At 32.4% G+C, this 19,962-nt stretch overlaps 1 non-coding gene across 1 annotated transcript; it reads left to right on the top strand.

Annotated features, from left to right (window-relative positions):
• Nucleotides 1-19,614: 19,614 nt before the first annotated feature.
• On the top strand, nt 19,615-19,686 carry Trnae-cuc. The gene has a single exon. It is a non-coding gene; the product is annotated as a tRNA-Glu (tRNA).
• The last annotated feature ends 276 nt before the right edge of the window (nt 19,687-19,962 follow it).

Raw genomic sequence — 19,962 nt, 5'->3', positions numbered from 1 at the left:
TACAAAAAAACGAGTTTCCGGGTCACTCTCGGACCACTCGCATATACACGATGATCAAAATTACGTTGAATACAAGCATTAACATTTTGTATATATTTAAATATAATGATGACTTCATACATTGTCATTTAAATGGTAATTGTAATACACAGGATAAATGAAATATGCAAACTATTATATAACACATGATTATAAAGTTATAAAGTTTTTTTTTTTCAAATTTTTAATAAGGAAATTAATGATGATATCTGAGAATTTATCATAGAATTAAGATCAATAAAAATGTATATGTAAAATAAGTAATTAGACAGAAGAAATAAAACTTTTTAAATAAGTATAAGCAAATCAATGTAGTTTGATGGAGTTTTCAAAGTTATTATGCCATAAAGCGATTAACGTGTTTGTCGAGAATATTTCATGAATTTTAACTTCTCTGCAGTGATTGCAATTCAAAGTTTCGCAAGATGGGAGTTTTTGTATTCAATTATTTCCGTATTAAAAAAAATAGAGGGGGACGAAAACAGGAAACCTTAGCTTATTTATTCGTTCTAATTTAAATGTATAAATACGGTGATAAGACGTAGTGGGCGGGAAGGAAAAGATCTACTACCAAATAAAAAAAAGTAAACATAAAACTGGTCACGCCGCATAAAGAGCGTTATCAAATCCTGATAAGAGGGCAAAATGTATGAATTATGCAAAACGCTTTTGGAGCAAACCGGTCGTTCGTTGAGCAAAACTTTTCCTCTTGCCAGGACTACGACGAGGACGACGACAAACTCATTTAAGTTTAATTGATATTCAACTGTATATGACTAGAACTCGTCCTACTGCTGTTACCTGCAAAATTCCAGCAAAGAACATTATGTACTCCAAAAGCGACGGTTAATAAATTGGGGTTGGAATGATGGACAGGGTATGGGGTGGTGGCACCGCTCCTTATTCCCTCGAATGTCGAGATTGCAGCAGATGAAATGGAAGCGAAATGCTTTATTCAATTCGAATTTACTCCACGATTTCGATTCAAGTGCAATTAGATTTTTATTAAAGTGAACGAAAGGCTGGGATGTAAGATAAAAGGGATGTAGTTTTCTTTTCCGCTCGACCTGCGTCAATATTTGAATTGCTTTAATGGAATAGCCAGATTTATTGGAAAAACAAATCATTTTTATAGCAATAACAAGTATCCGCATATCATCTAACCAATTCAACTGTTGTCACTTTCATGCAGTAATTCAATTCCTCTTTGAATACCAATATCAAATTTCAAACCTATTCGATATTACACATTGAAATTAGTTACTAAAATTGGTCGTTTCCATTAAAAGTTAAAAACAAATACAATTACATTCAATGGAATCCCACGGGGTAATGTTCTGGGTTCCATCATAACCGAAATTTGTTATTACGTAATGAAATTTTACAAAAAATGACAAGCGAATAAAATTGACGGAAGTCCTGTGGTGATGATCGAAAGGACAGGAATCCAAATATCAATTAATATCGAATAAAATAAGGGTAGTGGCGAATTTGGCGCCGCGAATGTAAAGCTGATTTATGTATGGAGGGTTTTCGGGGCCCATTCAAAATGAACACCCTCCAATCAATTAATTTTAAAGCAACACACAAAGTCGATATTACGTGACCCTCGGTCAGCATGCAACTTCAATTACGTCCACCCTCGCCAATAGCGATGATTGCATTAGCAAAATTTTACCTCGCGCCAGGAATATAGAAAATGAATCGGATCAACAACGTTGATTTCGATGAATAAACCAGAAATCCGCAATCATTGATTTTTTTTTTATAAAACAGTAAACATAATTGATATTAGATAATTAAATAAAATTTAAATTGTCAACTAATAGAAGAATTTTTTAACATAAAATGAATCTATTTTGGAAACTTTAAACAAAAATTGTCATATTTTGAAATTCATGATACAATTAACATGATGGTTTTGGTGATCTTTGTGTCAGATTGATAAACATTAAGTAACAATATACCAAGACAAACATTGCAAACCGGCAAATATCATGAATTATTACCATTTTCGAATTATAGTTCAAAAAAATTGGATTTAAGAAACCTGGTTTTAAAAACAGACAAACCCTGATTGAGCCCTGTGTTGCAGCAAGGAAATCTTTCGCTTGGGTCCAAATATCTATTTTTCGCCTATCACCGTGGGTAAAACAATACTATTACAGGCGCATTTGGCGCCCCAACGCTTAATACACCTGAGACCGTTACTGATTGAGCTATCTGGTTAATAACATTCTTAATTTCTTGAATAACAGGTTCACAGGGTAGTTCACGTGATTGGTAGAAGCTTGGAGGAGAAAAACTAGTGCTCCGCCGCTTTTCTTGACATCTCACACGCCTTTGACAGAGTGTGGCATGAAGGACTGTTCTACAAACTTAAAAGATGCCTCTTTATCCCATACTTGGACATATTCCGCTCATATCTAACGGGAAAGTACTTCCAGGTAAAGCTGAATGAGAAGATAATCTCGTTACGCCTAATTTTCTCCGGTGTACCTCAGGGTAGTGTTTTGGGGCCTTTATTATATTTGCTGTTTACTGCAGATTTGAAGACATAGCAGATCGTTACGCGACACAGCAATTCTGGCTCCACACGGCAACCCGACAACTGCTCCAATCAAGCTTGAATAACATCTAAGCTTGGCTCAAGAAATGGAGGTTCTAAGCCAACGAGAGTAAGTCTGTGCATGCGACAACAACAACACCCTATCACAAGCTGATGGAACCAAATACCTGGTAATGCATCTCGACCGTCGCCTCACCTGGAGGAACCACATTAAGGCTAAAATGAAACAACTGGCACTTCAAGTTGGAAAATTGTACTGGCTACTTGGCAGAAATACGGACATCTCAATTGAAAACAGGATATTGATATATAAAGCTATTATAAAACCCATTTGGACATACGACATTCAATTATGGGTATTTGCATGTAACAGTACTATTGATGTGATCCAGATGTTCCAATCAAAGACGATGAGAATGGTCACCTGGATACCGTGGTATATCACAAACGACGATATCCATTCCTTCACCAACACCAAACTAGCAAAGGAAGAGATAAGTAAACTCAGCGTTAATTATAAACACCGGCTGGATATTCACCCAAACCCATTGCCGTGGAGCTGACTAACACAAAGAAACATCGCCGAAGATTGAAGCGTTTCAAGCCCCAATCGTTTTTAGTATAAGTAGTTCGTGATTACGTGTCTAGATTGTACGTGTGCCTTTAAAGTGATTATGGTAAGGTAGTTTTAATTGTCACCAGTCCAGTTCATTGTCTCATGTGAGATAGATGGCCGAAAATAAAATTCTTGAATTTTGTCAAGCGGAATCGTTTCTTAAAAATGAGGAAGAAAATCCCCATTTTTAAGAAATTGGAAACTTCGTTATCAGAGGTAACGATATTTTTTTGGTAAATACGTCATAATTTAAAATGGATATTGCATAACTCCAACTATAAATCACTGAGTAAATAATAAAAATGTTGATTGGAAAATGTATATTTACTAATTCGTAGAAACTTTTCGACCGTAGCAAATTTCATGATTGCGTTACCTCAATTTACCTGAAATAAATATAATAAATTGAACTAATAAAACTCAACACGTAATAATATCGTTGTTATCATGCAACACTGATTGTATTGTTTTAACACTGATAGTCATTTTGCTTGTGTGTGTTTCAGATCTATTGCATTTTTTTCCAAATATGAGTACATATTCTCTTTTTCATCCATATTTTTTTAGTTACAGTTAAACTAATAACGAACAATCGCAATTAAATTCGGTGCTTTGGCGCGTGCATTGAGTTAAACAGAGAGGAACAATGGAAACAGAGAGAAAGAGATAGAGTTGATGGTCAAATTCGGGCGGCCGCACGATTCAATTACAAATCAATGATGAATATAAAAAGTGAATTTCGCTTTTGAATTTTGCATATAAAATGTATGGAAATAGTCTCTGTGTGTGTATATGTATGTATGTATACTTTTTTTTATCGTTTTGTGAACCGATAAAATTAGATTTTTAGCTGAAAGTCAGGATTTAAGTGTGGTCGGTGGCGCGAGCGGTTCTGTAATTGTTTTAGTTCCAAGTTGAGGAATGCACATTAAAGTTGGATGGCTTTGGGAATTAATCCATTCAGCTGCTTCTGGACCGTGATTTTTATTGTTACATTACCATTCTTCCTTCTGAGTGCATCTCTGGAAACGTCTTACAACCATTAGGAAAATGAGCTTACTCTAGAACTAATTTATCAATTAACGTTTTTTAATTATTGAAATAATTAAAAATAACAACTGACTTTTACTGAAGAATAACATTTATTAGATAACAAATTAGATATTTTAAATGCTTAATTAATTTTACAAAAATTAAACTAATATTTATTTGTAATAGAAAATATCCAGCTTTGATTTTTCAAATGCAAAATATACGTATTTATTAAAACAATGAACATTTAGATTTAAATAATCTCAATTAATCGAACAAAACTTATTAAAGATTAATTTTATTATTAAGTTGTAAGAATATTACAGTAAAAAAATGTTCTATTCACGTAAATTCAATATGATAATAATAAGTTGTTATATTCAATTACAGTAGATTAGACTTAATAGTGTTATTTATTTATAAGTATAAAAATGTACATAAAAGTTTTAAAAAAATGGACAATCATTATGTTCTGTTCCTTTCCGGGCTTTGGGCCATACTGGTATAATTCAATTACAGTTGAACCTCGCATATTGAGCGTTTCGACGAGTAAATAATACATTACATTAGTTTATATGGAGGAAAATTGTTTCACTATAAGAGTAAAAATTCGTTAAGGGAGGTTTCACTATATTAGGAAATGCATATAGTTTTAATATGTTAATTAAGAGTATAAAAGAAAGACAACATTGTATTTTAATCAATTTATAAACTAGCTGAACTTCTTGAGAATTGTTTTTTAATATTTATAATTTTAGATTGATTTATTTATACTAGACTTCTTAATCAAAGTACATATTTATTGAATAAACAAAATTTCCGTATTTTGTCTATATTGTATGATATTGTTTTTTAAAAAAGGATTATTACTAGTTAAAGTTTAAAGTTAATTACTTATGAACATACATTGACTTGGTAAATGTACATATTTACTGATTAAACTAATTTTCAGTATAAAGATTAATGGTCTTAGTTTATGGTAAGATCTTCACTTCTGTTTACTTTTAAAGTGTTAATTGAGTGAAGAAGAACTAGAAGAGTTTCTGAATTCTCGTACGCCCTCCATTTAGGAAGCACAAACATTTAACACACGACCAGGCGATAATGAATGTTATTTAACTCGGAGTTGGTGTTAAGACGGTGTACATCTTGTAGCCGAAGCCGGTAACCGAGCAGTCATAACTTCGAAACTCCCCTAATTCACGCGCGCTAAACTCCTTCCTCTCGGCTTCTGTTGCGCCCCCCATATTTTTTATTCGCATTCTCACACCCCAAGAACCAAAGCTCATTTCCTACCCTGTCCCTGTATCCCTTCACTTCCTCAATCTCTCTCTCATCCCCAACACGCACCATATTCCACCTTTTTCAATCTCACTCTTTCTCGTGCGCGTTTTACGGATAATTAGTTTTAAACGAATAACAGGATTCCGTATGGCATTATGTTGCGGGTCGCATGCGGCTTTCGCGTGATGAAAAATAATCCTGGTAGAGGAGGAATGATATATTCATCGAGGCTAGGAAAAGAAGTGGAGGTTCGGCGGTGGAAGGAAGAAAGAAAGAGCTTGCAGCTTATTTCAGCGGGAGCTCGCATGAATTTTTTTTCCACCCAATTTACACGAATAATAATACGGCAGACAACCTTTTTATTGCACCACGGGAAATAGAAAAATAAACCATACACTACTCTTCGCGTCGTTTTCCACGTCTTTTTTTTTTCACTTCTTCTCGTCGCGGGAATTCCCAATCTGTTCGCGTTCGCGTCGCTCCTTCTTTTCCCTTCCCTTTTATTGTCGAATTATTCAATTTCATTCTTAGCGAATTGCTTCACATCTTATTCCCATTTCATACTTAAAATTGAAATTTTTCATCTTTTATCAAATAAATTAAATTTTATAAATTATTAAATTTCATACGTGGCAAATTAGTTAACAATTATTATTTTTAAGAAATTTATTTCTTTTCTTTGCTCCAATCTTATAAATTACACTATAAACTAAATATTAATTGACAAAAAAAGTACACAATTTGTATACATAAATTATCGTGTTCTTTTCCTTTATACCATATGTTTAGGTGGAAATTTTGAGTGGTCTTTGGTTTATTTATTAATGTAATAATAGTTTTAATATGTTATAATATTAAAATCTATATTAATTTGCTTTTTGAAAACTTTGAATTTTCAGTTCTTTGATTGTCGAAAGGCAATTATTTTATAGAAATCTTTAATTCTATAATAGAGTTGGAACTGTACAATAAAATTGATTGAATCAAGAATGCATATGTTTTCTTTTGTTAATAATCCCTCCGTTCCAGAATAAGTGTCCGATTTTAGTTTTCATGGATTATTGAAATTATGAAATTAAATGTATAAGTAGTTATTTATTTAAATTAAGCATGGAAAAAGTGACTCTAGTAGCCGCCTGAAGTGTGACATTTTTCAAAATAGTTTTTGTAATGAACAGGTAAAATTTTGTAATAATTGTTAGTTTGTTTTTTACCCGCCAACAATTTGTTTAAAGTTAATTATTATGGTCGTCATTGCAAAAACTACGCAAAAAATCTATATTCGACCAATTACAGAGAAATTTTTCGAAAGAGAAATAAGAATGATTTGTCAACCACCAAAAACAACTACCATTTCAAAGTCCTCGTTTTGAGTAGTAAGGAAACCCAAATCGAAGACCATTCAATCATTACAACACAAAAAGGTCTCTTCCAGTATTGATGAACTCATTGCGGCCGTATATAATGCATGGGGCAAAATAACCGCGGAAAATATTTTAATTATTTTAGAGAAGTGTATGGAATTGACCATGCTTCATAAAGGAGACAACAAATACAAACTTCCTCACATGAGCAAAAACAAACTGCAGAAAACTTGACCATTTGTAGTTACTAATTTGTTAAATGTTAAGTATAAGTGTTAATTTTCCATTGTATATTATTGTTTACTTGTGAAAATACATGTTATATATCCCTTTGCACATGTATTTTGTTTTAATTGGACGGAGGGAGTAATATATATACAAAATTACTAAGAAAAATGTGAATTTTGTTGAAGTTCGATCAGTTATATTTTGATTGTATTCTCAAATTGATTTGTTTATATATCCTTTAATTATAATATTATAGTTAAACGTAGTTATAAAACTGTTTTTAATTATAATATTATAGTTAAACGTAGTTATAAAACTGTTTGATTATAGCGATTATTGTACAAAATTTAGGGGTCGATTATTTGATTGTTGTTTACTTTTATTTAATGTGTTTTAAAGTCCTAGATAAATCCGGATTCAAACTTCCTGAGCAGTTTACTATGGGTTACTATGTGAGGAATTTGTTTTAGGAATTATGAAAACAATATAGTTAAATCTTTCCATTCTTTCATCACTCAAAAACTTTGTTTTTATAAATATAAAATATAGTTAATTATAAACATCACAAAATGTATGATCACAAAATATTATTTTTTAGTAAATCTTACCAAATTTTTAACTAAATTTCCTTTTACTCAAATTCAATGAAGACGATTCGCAATTATCGAACATCAAACCTTAAAAAATACGTTCCTCCGGTCCTGAACGTTCATTAAAAGTGTCTCATGCCGATATGAAAGAAGAAAAAAAGCGGAGAAACCTGAGGCTATTCCCCAGATGCGTCGAAAGGGATTCCCCACTTAACTCGCTGACAAAGCGAATTCAAAATTGAAACGCCTCGCCGATTTCGCATCTCTCTTTCTTATACACACATATTCTTATTTCCTTTTTTGTGCGTCTTCTCTCGCTTCTATGTTATTGAATTTCTCACTGTGAGAGAAAATATTGCAGATAAATTACTTTATACAACATTCACACAATTTTCTCGTTCGAAACGAACCCTAATTCAAATAAGCTTTCCTTGAATCATAATAGATACATTTATACTTAATGTAACAGTAAAATACCGATAAATCTATATTTTAAATGAAATTAAATTTCAGTATTTTCTCAAAAAAAGTATGAGAAAATACTGAAATTTTGATTTAATCGTAAAGTAGACATCTAATTTTCAGTATTTTTCTGAAAATAAAATTGTATTTTCTTTGAAATTTAGATTTTCCGCACTTGATGGGACACCCTATATATCCAATATTTTCTAATTACGTCGGAACTTTAATAACTAATTAATTATTCTTGTAGATTTTTTAACCATATTTTTTTTTTGGACAATTAGAATTTTTAGTTTAAATTGGACCAGAAAGCCATTTTTTAACATATTGTCTGTAAAAAAGTGTAGTGAATTGAATTTCCCAGAAGTACCCGATCTAATAAAGAAAACACAAAATAAATGGAAACAAATTCTGTATATCTCAACAAAGTCTTCTTTTCGCTTAATAAAATTTTCTCAGCAATGTTTAATATCTTGTTTAGAGAAAGAACCGTCGAGTTCTACAAAATAGCCAGCAACCACAGACCTCTTCATTGTTGGAAAATCTTTTACAATCGACCCATTTTGTGTAAGTTTGTAAAGAGGAAAATATCTGGTGGGGGCTAAATCTGGCGAATAGGGTACGTGAGGAAGCAATTCGAACTTTAAATAATTGATTGAATTGGTGCATTGTCTCGATTGTGATCAAAGGCGGCATCCATCTTGCAATCATCTCCAAATTTTCAGTCAATATTCGATGTATAGCACTTTTTGAAATGCCTACCATGTCTGCTAGCTGACACACATTCAGTCGACGGTCATCCAATACTATTTTGTGAATTTTCTTCACTATTTCTTGCATGGTCACCTCATTTGTAAGACTGCAATATTCGTGCTCACACGACCTCGTTTAAACTCTGCCACCAAACATTTTTTTGTTGTAAACCGAAGGTCAGAGAAGTACAATTTAGCTTTGATATTCGTTATACTGAAACCTTTTAAATTAAAGTATTGTATCACATAATAATGACCAATTTTTTTCAATTTATAAATTCAATGACAGCGTTGACTATTGTTGACTGTCAAACAAATACTACAGAACGTGGCGTGTTAAAACTTGAAAGTTATTCTTTATAAGCTTGACAATTTTGATCATAGCAGTTGTTTTCAGTATGGACTACCCTCGTAGCCATCGCTTGTTTAGATATAGTGGAATATAAGAGCTACAATTTCTCATCAAAAGAACTCAATACGCCTCCGGGGCCGAGGATTATAATCTTGATTATAATTTTTATTGACTTATTTTTTAATTATTATTGTTAGAGCAAATTCAATTATCTATAGTAACAATTCTTGAAAACGAATCAGTTATTTAACCCTTTCTAACCCAGTGATTCCAAATAGAATCATTAATTATAAATTATATTTTGTCTTTCAACGATTAAAACTATTAACAACAACTAATGTGAATTGAAGCTAAATATATTTTTAACAGTAGGTATATTCTGAATAATGAAAAAATCAGGTAAAGAAGTGATTTGCATAAAAAATATTTTTTTTGAAAAAAAAATTGGGCTAGAAAGGGTTAAACAAATATATTCAGTAATATTACATTAATAATAACGAGAAGGACAAGAGTTAGAGTAAACATCACGATTGAATTTGTAGTCCTTCAGTGTTATTATCATTCGTTTCAGATCTTACAGAAAAACCTTAACAATTACGTTAGCATAAAACATCCAAATATAGGTTAACCTAATAGGAATAATTATCTTTGCGAAGGTGAAGCGCGGATAAAGTGAAGGATAATATTTGCGCACGGACCGGGGCAATTAAAATCTTACTGCAAGGACGAAACGTTCGGGAGGTTTTCAGTGGTAAGATTGAATGCGGACGAATTCCACACACCATCGGCGGGCGTGTTAATTAGCACATATTATTATAACGTAATGCGATTTCATCGCGGCTTATAATTTAATAGTTTCGTATACATTATTTCATATCTTATGAATATTTAAATTTAATTACATCTACATAATTCATAAGTTGTTTGCTAAGTATTAAACAAGGGTTGTGAATTAAATTACCATTTGAATAGTATGAGCCCTACCCCAACACCGTTTTACCCGGTCCCCAATTCTACGTTCGAGTGTTCGCGTGATTTACTAATACCCATTCAATTATCATCAGCATTCCGCAAATTAACAATGAACAAACAGATTAGTATCATTCTCATTTCCTTCATATAAAACATACACAGAACAAAAATCAATAATCGATCAAAAAAAAACATTTATTTGATTTTTTTTAACATATTTAGTACAAATATAATTTAGACTTAAATTACTTTCATTAATTTACGTCTAATTTTTGATATTTGTTACTAAAACCTGTTTTTTGTTTCATACAATGTCTTCAGTTATTAATATATCCCTGATCAATTAAATTTTAGACTTATATGACAAAAATCTAAATTTGTAATTGACAAAAATAAATTAATAATTTATACCAAATATTGTAAATCTCAATTTAAATAACATAAAATCAATTGAAACCGGAAAAAATCTATTTGTAAAGAACCATATTTAATAAATGACGAAAGAGTAATATGAAATGATTTAAAATGTCCAATATGAATGTTGAATATTCTAATATAAACATTACTAGCATAAATTTATTAATTTATACGGAAAAGTAAACTTGCTAATTTTTAAAATTAGTAAATCATGATAATAATGATAAATGATAAAAATGAATGAAATATTTTGAATGTTGTCATATTAGTATTATCTGCATTTAGTTCCTCGAATAGTCTGGTTCCAAACAGTCCGGTAAGTGCGAGGTTTTACGAGGAACTTTTGTAATATTTTTTTTTTGTCTTTTGGATGTTAATGCTAATTTCCATCAAATTTGTATTAGAATTGTTGTGGTGGACTGGTTCAAGTGAACATACATTAGCCATTCCACGTGTGATTGGGTTGACAGGCAGTCGTGTGGGAGTGAGCATGTAATGTATCACCGCAGAGGCATGCGGAACGATCGCGGAGGAATATAATTTAGAGAAGGGTGGAGGAAGTGGAGGAGGAAGAGCAGCAGCAGGAGGATTCTGAAGGGTAGGAGAAGGCGGCGATGTAAGCGGACCGCTTCCGGTTCCGGCCAGCCAAGTGCTCCCTCCATTTCCGCGCCCCGGAAGAAGGTAACTGAGAACAGAACCTTCCCGACTCGGAATTGCGAATGCAACTAGTAATTAGATTAGGTTATCCGTGAACGTGTGCTGAAATCTTCGAACGTAGAATCCTTCAAAACCAATCCGAAATGTACGCGCAGAACCATCGTTATCCTTCCTTTCTTCTCCTTTCCTCTCGTTCATCTCGCACTGTTTTCCTTTGTGGAAACTTCACGGTAATTTACACCCAGTTCCTGTAAGCCTACTAAAATATGCAACGCACTTGAATGCTACCAGGGCCATAGCCGCCTGCATTATTCAGAAAATTCTAGCGGAACCTTCGATAAATTATTAATTAACTCCCTCAAGTTTGCTTTTAATACCACTTACTCCATTACCGAAAACTTAAAAAAAAATATCTATAAATAACCACAATCAAAATTGAAACAATCAAATTTTGCGTATAGATTCACAATTTTTAAGTCACAAAATTCTTTAATATTGTCTTCAAAATTACAATAAGAGTTACATTTAGAAGTAGTCATTATATTTAGTTATTATTACAATATTTCTCTGGTAATTGGGGAACGTGAAAGAACGGATAATTGAACAACATGGTTAATATAAAGATAGCATATTTTAATCTCTTAGTATTGTTTAGTATTGATATACAAAAACTCCCCTAGCGAGGACATCATACAGAAGATTATTCTAAAGAATCTGTCAAAGAAGGGAATAGTCCAATTAATCCACATCACCAATGCAATATTCAAAATCGGAATATTTCCAACTCAATGGAAACAAGCACATATTATTCCGGGCAAAAACTCACTATCCGAGCAGTTAGCATCCAATAAGTCTTCTGGATAGCATGAGTAAAATAGTCGAGAAAATCATATTAAACCGTTTATACTCTCATATAGAGGATAATAAGATCATAATAAATGAACAACACGGATTCCGGTCATCCCACAACTTCGTCCATCAAGACTGGCCAATGATATAGCAAATGGATTTAACAGCAAGAAGGCAACTGCAGTGCTACTGGACTTAGAAAAGAAATTTGATATAGTATGGAAAGACGACCTAATATATAAACTAATAACCTAGAAATTCCCAAAATAACTAATTATATTGATCCACAGCTATCTGACAGACAGGAATCTTATGTCCAAACTGAATGACAGCCATAGCAAACGTCCTAGCGGGAGTGCCTCAAGGCTCAGTCCTATCCCCAACACTATTTATAATTTACATCAACGATATTGCAAAAGGTATGAACACTAATATCGCACTCTTCGCCGATGACACAGCCATATACGGTACCTCGGACACTAGCACCATCGCTATCCGGAAAGTACATCTAAATACAATTAAAACTCACTTCGAGAAAAGGAAAATTAAAACACATTCCTACCACAACCAATGTCTTAATGTCTTTGACACGAAAATCTCGCCAAACGCCATCAATGATACTGCACCTAGATAAACGATCCACCTTCTGGGCACACTTGAAATTAACCGTGGGTAAGCTTTATGGGGTGATGAGACAGCTGAATCCGCTCATGGCTGAAAGAAGTATATTGAACAGAACTAACAAGCTTATCATCTAAAAAAGAATCATCAGACCTATCTTGCACTGTGCACCAGTCTGGTGTAGTGCAACTGACACCAACTTTAAACTGCTCCAATTGTACCAAAACAAATGAAACACGTTGAACAAAGATAGGCACAATGAAGCCAACTTTCCATATATCAAAGACTACATCAGAATATTCTTACAAAGTGGAAAATCACCCTAACCCAACCATATCTGAAATAGCAATTAGCCGAACTCCAGACAAGGTGCTAACGCACAGACTTCCCTTCAGCCCTTTACCGTTCGGAAACACATGAATCAGGAAGTTGGAAAACATCAACAATACGTTTTTTAGTCACCCGATACAAACAATCCTAAATAAACTTGAGACAAATCCAACATACAAATCAAAGAACACAATAAAATCTAATCTACAAAAACACATTTTTAATCATTTTAAAAAGTAATCTGTAACTTTTGATTGTTTTCCTTGTAAAATTATTTACTAAACGGTAGATTTGCATAGACAATTTTATTGTTTAACTTATAAAATAAGTAAATACTAACACGGTCGTGACCACGGTTAACTCAAACCACGATAATCGGCGTTTTACTGTTTAATAAATGATTAAAAACAAAGAATTTGCATTATATAATCAATAGTTTCCATTTTAAAAGCTGTTAAATGTAAATCTGACAAAATCGTTTTAAAATTAACTTTATAATTGCCTAACTTTAATTATGATTGTATTACAATTTTAATTATAAATGTAATTTTATTAAAAGTTAAAGTTCATCCAATTAACTTTCAAGCTGCAGACAAAGTTCAGTGTGTGCGGATGTATGTGTTTATTGATTATCGGATATTAGTGATGTAATTAAGATTAAGTTCAAGTGCAGTTTCATTAGTTTGAAGAAGTCAGGGGGAATTATGCGAGCACGAAAATTGCGCAAACTTAGAGCTGAATTACTACAGCGCATTGGAATTTACACGACGGAGTGCAGAAAAAAAAAGAAACTCATCAGCGATGCAGAGAATTTTGATGAAGCTCGAGAGGTGTTAGTTAAACTTCATACCAAGTATATTTAAAATGATCATTTTTTTATTTAGATCATTTGTAACAGCTTTTTTTTAATATAACAGTTTTCAATCAATTTTTAATCATTAATCAACAAATATAATATATTGTCAATGATTGTTTATTAAATACAACCAAAATTGTTGAAAATATTATGTTCCTAAAGACTGTTGAAAAACCAAATTGTATAAAAATTTTAAAAAGTTGAAGAACTCTGGTCTATAAACGAGACTGAATTAGTTTTTTTATGGTGATGAATGAATGAATGAATGAATTACGGTTCATTGATAGTGCATATTTTCGAGTAGACACGAGACTGAATTTATACAGTGGAACCTCGCTTAGCGAGTTTAATCCGTTCCAAAATTTCGGGATTTTTACTCGTACAGTGAAATACTCGTATAGTGAAAGATATTCAAAAATGATGTAGCAGGCGTTCAAATCGGGACTTCTCTTCTCATCGTCACTCGTTATGCGAAACGTCGCTCGTTAAGCGAGTCATTTTTCTTACATTTAAATTTGCTCGTTAAGCGAAATGTTAAGCGAGGTGCTCGTTAAGCGAAGTTCCACTTTAAATCTTTTTACGGCTTTGTACTACGTTTAGTATTTCGTAGAAGGAATGCGTTTTATGCTGAATTGTGTTTTTAAAACCCGGTTATGAAGAGGAATTAAGTTTTATTCTTAACTGTCAAACGAAATGGAATAGTTTAGAGCTCATTATAGAAAGATTTCTATACTTAAAGGAATGAGTGGTTTTAGTTCTCAATAACATTGGAGCTTTACACATGTGAAATGAAGTAATGTAAAATTGTATAGCTTATTAAACTGAGAACAACAAGATGCGAATTTATTATTAAATGAAGCCTTATTTTAATTTCTCTTACGTAATTTGAATTTTAATTCCACTTAATCTATAATTTTAACATTAAATTCTGAAAAATGTTATGTTACATTTTATAAATGAAAAATGAGCAATCCCTTATTGAATTCTGTTCGGGAATCCATGCGTTTTCGGCTTTGCTTTGTTCGAGAACCGAGGTATTTAGTGAAAGCAATAAGTCAATTTATTTTATAATAAATATTTAATGGATATTTAGGAAAAATAGAGTTAATAGACCAAGTTTAACAATAACATTAGGTTAACATTATAAATGTTAATTTTATGGTACACTTGGGTTAGCGTAATTACCATGCCCTAGCGAGAAACCGAATTCCCATATGGTAAGACTAAGGATCAATGCACTTTGCTTCTCCCATACAAACCAATTGATAATAATTAGATATTACCGCAATTGTATAGATTAAGTAATATTCAATATAATTATTGCATATACCTTTTATAAATTAATACGTCTTCAGCTTGAATCAAATATATCAAAATTAAAATATTGTTCAAGTAAAAATCAATTCTATAAATTACTGCGATTTCACTGAAAGAAATAGTTAATTGTAAATAATAAAGTAAAAGCTAAGTTAATGGAAATATGATTGAAATCTCATTTCAAAAAGTGATGCACTATTGAGGAAAGCGGCGCGACATGTTTACAAAGTTGGGTTTGGAGATTCGGAATGGAATACTGCGGAGAATCAGATCATCGGAATGAGGTCTCTGAGCTTAAAGAGCAGATAGCTAGCTCCAGCATATTTTATTTGTGTTTACACTGTGAAAAGAAAATTCATGCGGCTCGGTTTCAAGAACTTCCGAGATGTCTTATATGTGTGTGTATATATGTAACCCGAGGAACTTTGAAGAATTATGCATACACTGTGAAGAGCGTACAACGATATTTATAGGTTTAACAGTCATTTCTCATATGTTAAACTCGTAATATGCGAAGCAAGCGGAATAACATTCAAAGTTTCAATTAAGTTCTGTTTGCAGTTTCAGTGATGTATAATAACACAGGAATTTAAAATATTTGTTTCTTTTTAAATCTTAGTATTTATTTTAATATTTTAAGAACAATAATGAAGAAGTCATTAAAATTAGATAAAACAATATGCTTATAATGTTAGAATTCATTTCAGAGAATAGTTTTCTTAGAGTCTTATTACTGGAATTTCCCATTACTCAGTACAAAATTTAAAACTTTCTCATGAAAAAGTCTTCACTCTAGGTTACTATGACTACCCCTGACCAAATCCGAAATCAAATTCTGGTACATCCGTATTTTACTATCTAATATCGACAATATTTTTATTGCTTTTGACAATAGAGTGCACAATTTTAATAATAGAAACCAATTGAATATTGAGCAAGTAATATATATTAATAATTGTAAATAATGCAAGTATTTATTTTTTCTAATTCTAAACTTGATGCATGAGCGACTTGAACATAGTTAACTCTTTGAGGGGCGGTGGGACACGCTTTTTATCACCTTTTGAACATGCTTAGTGGGGCAATTTTCTAAAAATTTCTAGGAAAGGGATGAATTTGTTAGGGCAGTAAAAGATGTTTGTTTATGTTGATTCCTTACAATCCGATGTTGAATCTAGAAATTTCCGGCCCTTCAAAGAGTTAAATGATGACTGAATATTATTTCGCAAAATTTATAATATTTTACCCACTATAAATAATTATTTAAGAAGTTTAAGTTTAAATTAAAAAAAACGAAACCAAATCCAGCCATGTCACCTTCACCCTCAAAAAGGGAACCTGCCCCCGCTCACACTGAACAACCAAATCATCCCGCAGGCCGACGATGCCAAATACTTAACTGTACTGGCTGATCGGCAAAAGATCTCCACTATCCCTCAATAACAAACTATTAATTTACAAGACAGTGCTGAAGCCAGTGTGGACGTACGGCATCCAGCTTTGGGGAACAGCAATTCCAACATCGAGATCCTGCAACGCTTCCAGTCCAAGTGCCTGCGTACCCTGGTGCAGGCCCCCTAGTGCGTGACGAACGATACGATACACAACGACCTCCACATGAACACTGTTAAAAGTGAAATCTCCATGTTCAGCGCCCGTTACCAAAACAGACTGGAAAACCACCCCAACAGTCTCGAGTTATCCCTCCTAGACAATAGTGACACCCCCCACAGAATAAAGAGACAAAACACTCTAGACCTCCCCTTTAGAAACTAAAAGTTAGTTTTATTGTTCATTAGAGTAAATATTTTTATTTAAAGTTTCATAGTGCCGTCAAAATCAATTTTTAGTTGGGTTGTTATAGTCATCGCATTATTTTTTTAGTTAAATTTATATTTGTTTATAGGAAGATTTTCGATGGGAAGTCGTTCCGCTCCACGCTTGTTATTTTATTATTTTCTTTTTTGTCAATGTCAAAAAACTTTTCAACTCGTTGCCAAAATTGTGGCAAATTGTGAATGATTAAAAATTTAAAAAAAAATAAATGAAATTGTTTTTTTACATATTCATTTATTAATTAAGTAAAGACAGATATATTAGTTAAAGTTTACGTTTATAGAACTTTAAAATTTAATTATATTAAATATTGGTTTGTAATAGAAACATGTTTATGTATGGACAATACATAAAATAGTTTTATATTTACAAGTAAAAACAGTAATTTTCTAATAGTTCCAACGTATTGTATCATTGTCGTTGCTAGATGTGAATGTGTGTGCTCATCAAATGTACTCTAATTATACTATATTGGTGTTGTTGTAATTAGTCTCAATTAAAATTTATTGACATCGGAACGCATTTAACGATGTTTATTGAATGATGTGTGGGCGGAAGCGCTCATGTCACGGTATGTAATTTCGTATGCACCGCAAAGTGTATGTCGTACTATTACTTGTGCAACGCCGCGTCGGCTTAATTATTTAGCTACAAGCAAGTGTGCCGCTATTCACACCGAACCATGTGCTACCCCATTCATCGATTCCACAACGATCCAATACAAAACGGAAAACCGCCATCTCCCTTCTCGCAAGTTAATGGATATTGCCAGAACGAAAGAGAGCACAGACAAAAAAAAGTCAGCGATTTTACCAATTTTTATCTCTCTTTCCTTTTTTTTTCTGTACGATATCATCATCATCCTCCCCCGCAGACACATAATACATAATTTAAATTCTATATCGAGCCGCGTTTGCATATGAATATAAAATAAGATCGGAAATGGGGGACGCAGGGTTTTGCAATATGAAGGTGGTGGTGGAGGAGGACACGTTACATAATATAATTGTTTTGTTCGGATCTGCGCGGAGGTGACGACGACGGCTACGCATATAATTCATGTGGAAATATGGCGTATCTTCTTCGAGAGATTTACGGCTCCGATAAGCTTTCGGTGGGGTTTATTAATGTCCCTCTCGCCTCGCAGCATTTTATAATTGCCGCCATCCGACCGACCGGAAACTTCCTTCGAAATGGAAACAACCAGACTTTGTATCTACTAAAACTGTACTACTCTATTAGATTGAATTATACAATTTTACAATAATCCATAATGACAATGTTTGACTTATTTATGTACTAAATACATTCAATATGAACGTGAAAGGCAACACTTTTTAAAACTGCATGAACCAAAAGTCCGATATAAAGTGAAATAATGTTGAAAATTTGAAATATTCCATATATTTGCACTGCAACGTTTGAATTATTTTGTAAGATTATTTATCCAAATTTATGTCGAAACTGTCAAAAGTCCGCCACATTTTATGATGACAATGATTTCATTATTTAAAATTTACATGAACGGAAACCTAGATTATTTTGCATCAAAATTGAATTTATTTCAGTGCCATAGCAAGGTAGGTTCCCGTCATCATTTAACGTCATGTAATTTAAGGGTTTCCCTAACTTTTCCTGTAATGGAACACTTCGTAAATTCAGAAATTTTCATGGAACACATTGTTTATTTTATTGATTACTTAATATCTGACCATAACAGGTCAATGATAATGAAGTTAACTCATTGACTCATCTATCACAACAAACTTTGTACTATTATTACTGTTATTATGTATTATATTATGTTATTACTATTATTATGTTCCCAAAGATGAACTCCATTCAAATGAACTACAAAAATATCAATGGTCTTAAAAATATTTTTTTCAGTATCCATCCTACCTATTAAAATATAGTAGAATAATATAAAATGTTATTGTAGAAATTATAATAATAAAAGACACTGTCGGGATTTCCAACGTCGGGATTTCGAACGTCGAGCTTTCAATAGACGGTTTTTCGGTTGTTGGGCTTGCGATATAGACCCGTATCAATTAGGTATTGGAATATGGATAATGTGGATTATTTCCATTATTCAGTATATACAAAATAAATATAAATACTTTTATAATTAATGTCAAGTTTAAGGAAACTCCCTATTAATTGCTAATTGCGCTATTCTCAGTCGCAAAAACTTCTAAACTGTTAATCTATTCTATGTAACAACGAGCTCTAAGATGCTAGTTTTCCCAAATTTGCTGTAAAATATAAATTTAACTATATTAACTTACAATGATTGCAATGATTTTTTTAAAGTAAAATGAAATATATGATAATTTAATGTGCGAATGAAAAATTATTACATAATTCATTTATTTTAAGAATAAAGTCTACTTGGATTTTCTTTTTAAAGATGAACTAAATTAATGATTTTAATTTAAATTTTGATAATAAGCTAACCTAATATATAATCCGATATGGTCTAGTGGCTAGGATACCTGGCTCTCACCCAGGAGGCTCGGGTTCGATTCCCGGTATCGGAATAATTTTTACTATTGTACATAAACAATCATTAATTAATTAATGTTATCTCTTAAGTCAGTGTTTTCCAAACTTTCGACATCTATGTACACCTTCTATGGTTTTTGTAACACTGAGTACCCCTCGACAGTTGCGGATTAAGCAGTTTAAAGGCCCAAGTCGCAATTCAACTGTGAGACCCTCTTCTAAATATTTAAATATTGGGGTTGACATCCCAAGAAAAAAGTCAGGGCCCGTGGTGTTATCTCGTTATAATCAATGAGAAGGATTATTTTTTT

This window comes from Nicrophorus vespilloides, unplaced genomic scaffold (assembly GCF_001412225.1).
Source record: "Nicrophorus vespilloides isolate i.1.1-1 unplaced genomic scaffold, Nicve_v1.0, whole genome shotgun sequence".
NCBI lineage: Eukaryota > Metazoa > Arthropoda > Insecta > Coleoptera > Silphidae > Nicrophorus > Nicrophorus vespilloides.
This window is presented reverse-complemented; position numbering and strand designations above follow the sequence as displayed.